The following is a 5,381-nucleotide window of genomic DNA, read 5'->3' as shown; positions in this document are numbered from 1 at the left end:
GCTTTTCAGAGTCAACCATGTAGTTTATGCAGCATCACCCCGTTTCAACCGAAGACCAATTACTCAGCCTCCTTTCATTTTTCAAATTTCTTGGTTAGCCAGTATTTACCAAGGACATCCTAAGCTTTCCTGAAATGGAAAACAGCCAATATGGAAAGCAATGCTGCAGGGAAGCCACAGTAGTATTCGGAATGGCACATGGCAACATTTTCCATATCCCACTTTCTGCCATCTCATGCCCACTACAATGGATACATCAGAGGTGGGATTTAAAATGCTGCTGTGGATACAGCATTGTTGTTGCCATCCAGAAGGGGAATTTTTGCAGCACTGATGAGCGTGCCAATACACAACTGCCCTCTGGTCCTGCTTCTTGGGTATTTATTGTGTGCATGAGTCACTTCCGTGACTTATGTCCCAAGAATGATTTTGATGTATTTTTGATTTTCCAACTTGGCAGTTCATGCAGATAGTGACCCCAAACCATCTTGCCATAGATTTCACTGGAAACACCATTGAAATGCCAAGGAGGGTTAAGTTTTTAAAGTCATGTTTATTGAAGTATGATTTTACATTCAGCAAAATTCATCCTGTTAAGATTTGACAAACGCATAGTCATACCATAATCAAGATGCAGAACTGTAGAATCACTCTAACAATTCCTTCCTGCCCTTTTGTAATCAACCCTTTTGATCCCAAGGAACTCATTGACCTGTTTTTCTGTCAAAAGTATCAAATTTCATCACTAAAATGATCTACAGTACTATGGAAAAATGTGTAAGCACATAAAATACATAAACCAATTTTTTTAAAAGTGAGATACTTAAAATTTCTTTAGCATACCAACAAAAAATGAAGGTAGCATTGCATTTTACTACAGATGTGCAGACATTCAAAGTCCACCATTGTCGTATATATGGCTCAACAGTAATATTTAAGAATATACTGCTGGGTACAGTGGCTGACGCCTGTAATCCCAGCCCTTTGGGAGGCTGAGGCAGGCTGATCACCTGAGGTCAGGAGTTCTAGACCAGCCTGACCAACATGGAGAAACGCCATCCCTACTAAAAATACAAAATTAGCTGGGTGTGGTGGCACATGCCTGTAATTCCAGCTACTCGGGAGGCTGAGGTAGAATTGACTAAACCCAGGAGGTGGAGGTTGTGGTGAGCTGAGATCGTGCCACTGCACTCCAGCCTGGGCAACAAGAGCAAAACTCTGTCTCAAAAAAAAAAAAAGAATATACTGGGCGGGCATGGTGGCTCACCCCTATAATTCCAGCACTTTGGAAGGCCGAGGCAGGCAGATCACTTGAGATCAGGAGTTCGAGACCAGCCTGGCCAACATGGTGAAACCCTGTCTCTACAAAAATACAAAAATTAGCTTGTAATCTCAGCTACTCGGGAGGCTGAGGTGGAGAATCGCTTGAACCCGGGAGGCAGAGGTTGCAGTGAGCCGAGATCGTGCCACTGCACTCCAGCCTGGGCGACAGTGAGACTCCGTCTCAAACAAACAAACAAAAATGTGTAAAAATACAAAATTAGCTGGGTGTGGTGGCACACGTCTGTAATCCCAGCTACTCAGGAGGCTGAGGCAGGAGAATCGCTTGAATCTGGGAAGCAGAGGGTGCAGTGAGCCAAGATTCCACCACTGCACTCCAGCCTGGGCAACAAGAGTGACACTGTCTTAAAAAAAAAAAAAAAGACTATACTGTGAAATAACAATCTTAGAGTTAAGTCATATCTTTGTTGAGCATGTGAACCATGATTACGCATGATTAAGGTATTGCTACTTGTTTTATTAACACTGTCAAGTTACAGACCACAGTTGGTTCATAGAAAAACTACCTTAAATAATAGAATTGAATTCCACAGAAATGTTCTACAGGATCAAGTCAGCTATAAGGCAGTTTTGTGTCTACAAAACTGTCAAATAATATTCCTATAGATGATTGGGGCCATCTCAAAATTCAACCTTGCTACCACTATGAAAGGGACAAAAAAAAAAAAAAAAAGCAACCTCTATTCTGTAGATACTAAAGGTTACATATTCAAATATACCTCCTCTACTTGAAAAGCTTCACTGATTCTTTCAAGCACCAGACCTGTAAAAGAAGTATCACAGTAGGTATTACTAAATAGCAAAATACAGTACTGTCTAGACTCTGTTTACAAAAACTGTGCAAGTAAGTAAATAAAATCGCCCAATATCTTACACACTGTTGCTTTAGTAATGTTGTGACATCTAAATTTATGTTTTCACTCAAAATCCTGTCTTTCTCTTGGCTTAGCAGTATTATCCATTTACCAAGAGCTTTTTCCCTTTTACCAAAAACATAATTTTAAAAGGGGCGGGGGGGTGGTATGATTCCATTTAATAAATTCCTGCCTACCAATTTGGCCTCAGGTAAATCCTTTAATCCATCACAGCAGAAGCACATAAAATCAGATTAGAGTTCTCATCCTTGGCCAGAATTTCAATCCAACTATTAATAACTTAAACCAAATTCTTTCCACTTGGCCCATACCTTAAGTTCATCAGCATCTTGAAACTCCACCAAGCCTGGTTAAAAAAAGTGAAAGACAATGTTAAGAATATCATGCAATTTTGTTTTTTAATGAGTGGTCTTTATGGTGGCTATCCAATAGCTCTCTTTGATGAGTAAATAAATTGCTATCTCTGAATATAATTCCTGTACAAATTCTCCAAATTTCCTGATACTTGGGAGTCTTCTGTAGTTTCCAGCTAGGAGAAAAATGGTCAGGAGTCACTATCTTCCCATTGATTAGCATTGAATCCTATCCATTTTTGAAAAGAAACACTATCCCAACAATATTTGTCTGGGAAAAACTGAAACAAACCTTCCACAGATTTGAAAATCAAAGGAAGCACTATTAAACTCGCTTACCCTGAGGCTGAGTTCAGGAGGCTGGGAAGTTTCTAGTTCTGGGCACTTGCTCAGTTTTCACAATCCTTAGACGCTAGCTCACACTGCTTCCTTGACATGGTGTCTCTCACAGTTTAAACTGAATAGTTAAAAAACAATTTGGCAGGCCGGGTGCGCTGACTCACGCCTGTAATCCCAGCACTTTGGGAGGCTGAGGCTGGCGGATCACCAGCTCAGGAGTTCAAGACCAGCCTGGCCAACAAGGTGACACCCCGTCTCTACTAAAAAATACAAACAGTTGGGCATGGTGGCGGGCACCTGTAATCCCAGCTACTCAGGAGGCTGAGGCAGGAGAATTTCTTGAACCCGGGAGGCAGAGGTTGCAGTGAGCCAAGATTGCGCCATTGCACTACAGCCTGGGTGACAGAGCGAGTCTCCGACTCAAAAAAATAAATAAAATAAAAAAATAAATAAAATGGGCTCAATAAGAATCTCTAACACCTAAAGCAATGGTAAAACAAAGCCTTACCACCGCTATCTTCCTGTGCTGTATATAGGGCTATTCGCCAGAGCTGGAGGTATTCCAGGGAGGGAAAATTGTCCATGCTTTGGGTCTATCTATAACGCTGGATAAAAGGTGCCTAGAACCTAGGCTGCAAACGTACAAGCTTTCCTCATTAAAGAATGGTAAAATGGGTCCCATTTGTTTTCATCAAAAAGGCAGCAAATCTTTCACAACTGAGGAAAACAGGTGAACCACGAGCTTCACATTTCAACAGAACTGTGGTACCTATGCTAGCCACAAAGATTCTTTCATTTGTTGACTCAAATGTAAATTTAGATCTTTATCAATTTTACTAAATTCGCAAAGTATCCCTTTATATGGCATTTTGTACCAGTAATGAACAATTAGTATGCTCACCGATGCTCAGGAGAGCCGCTCCAAAAACTTACATTATTCCCCAGACAAACGTTCTCTAGGGGCAAGCCTTGCGTATTTCTACACCTTAGTAGACCTAAGTTAGGCGTTCAACACCTTATCCTGGTCCAAGCCAGAAAGAACCCAGTAGTTCAGACTTTTCCCAGGACAGAAAACCACGAAGGGCCTCCTCACACCCTGATTAAACGTTGGAAGCGGGCCCTGTGCTGTAATAACGCTCTGGCCACTCCCGAAAAAGCGGATCTTCGGGAGGAAAGCAGGCTCCCTTATTAGGGCTCACAGCACTCTGCTCAACTCACTGTAGGCAAGACTCCAGCAAGACTCGTCCCTCCAAGCCTTTAAATTATCTGACTGCGGGCCAGTAGCAAATGAACGGCACTGGTGACGGTGGGGGTGGCTGCGCGAGTGAAATGACCTCCGTGTGTTTGCTAACCCCGCTATTATACTGCCCCGCTTGGAAACTTAAAGCGCTTCAGACATCAGATCTCACTCGCTTCCCAAATAGGCTTACGTCCGCGCGGTCACAGCCACTGGGCAGGCAGGAGCCCCGAGTGCACCAAGAACCCAGAGACCGTCCGGGGCTCGGCGCCTCCGCCTGCGGTTGGAATTTAATCCTCAAAATGCAATCATTTAATTGAAAAAGGACTAAAAGTTGCCTGTAGGCCGGGTGCGTGGACGGCAGGGACTCAGGCACGGGAGGTGATGGGCGCCTGGAGGCTTCTGCTGAGTGGGGGTGGGATCCTCGAGGAAAGGGGGCGGCCCCTTCAGGTGCACAAGGACACGGGCCGTCCTAACCCGGGACGAAGGGCCCAAGCGCCACGAGGACGCCCCCACCCCCGAGGGGCCCTAACGGAGGCTTCCCCGCGGCGCCGAGCCGAGGCCTCGGCGGGGGGGCAGCGAGAGGCGCGCCTAGGAAGGGCACGGGGTAGCCCCGGAGCCACGTGGTCGGCTCCTGCGTCCAGAAGGTCGGAGCCCACTTACCCAGTCACGCGCCGCGGCCGAAAGGGGAGGGCACCGCGGAGATCAAGTTTAAAAGGGGCCTGGGCGGGGCGGCACCAACCAAAAAGTTGCCGGAAGGCCCCTCCCCGTCCAGCCCCCGCCCCGCCCGCGGGGCCCGGAGGCCCTTGCGCGCCCCCTGTCGGCGGCCCGGGCCTTCCCCGCCTTGGGCCCCCCCCACCCAACACGGCCCCGGCTCCCACTTTGCCCCGGCCTCCGAGTCTGGGGAGTCTGCCCCAGACTCTCGCTGGCTGTGATGGCTCTTTACCTCGTTGAAGGTTAGAGGAAGCTCCTGCCACTCAAATAATGTTAGGTGTCTCTGGTACCCCCTCCCCTCCTTTGCCTGGTGTTTCTTAAAGTCTTCAGCCACGCCCCTGGGTGCTTATTTCAAGACTCGTCTAATTACGTAGCAGAAGACTGGCTCCCGTTAAAGGATTTGAACATTAGCGGAGGTCGGGGGTGCAAACTCATCGAAGAGGGGTTGAAGCACGGGGAGGACTCCTGGTGCCTGCAGTGCTGCATGCTTAGAATGATGGCCACGGCCTGCAAATATCTTGC

The 5,381-nt window shown here is 46.6% G+C and overlaps 1 long non-coding RNA gene and 1 other non-coding gene across 2 annotated transcripts; both read right to left on the bottom strand.

Moving 5' to 3' along the window:
* Positions 1–533: 533 nt before the first annotated feature.
* Positions 534–4,875, bottom strand: LOC107971708 (uncharacterized). Its single transcript, XR_001714599.4, has 3 exons — positions 4,809–4,875; positions 2,528–2,562; positions 534–2,104 (listed from the first exon to the last, which is right to left on the bottom strand). It is a non-coding gene; the product is annotated as an uncharacterized LOC107971708 (long non-coding RNA).
* LOC112209922 (small nucleolar RNA SNORD93) lies at positions 2,398–2,471 on the bottom strand. Its single transcript, XR_002944910.1, has one exon. It is a non-coding gene; the product is annotated as a small nucleolar RNA SNORD93 (small nucleolar RNA).
* Positions 4,876–5,381: the final 506 nt, after the last annotated feature.

Source organism: Pan troglodytes, chromosome 6 (assembly GCF_028858775.2).
Source record: "Pan troglodytes isolate AG18354 chromosome 6, NHGRI_mPanTro3-v2.0_pri, whole genome shotgun sequence".
Lineage (NCBI taxonomy): Eukaryota > Metazoa > Chordata > Mammalia > Primates > Hominidae > Pan > Pan troglodytes.
Note: the sequence above shows the minus strand (reverse complement) of the source record. Positions and strands in the feature narration are given on the sequence as shown.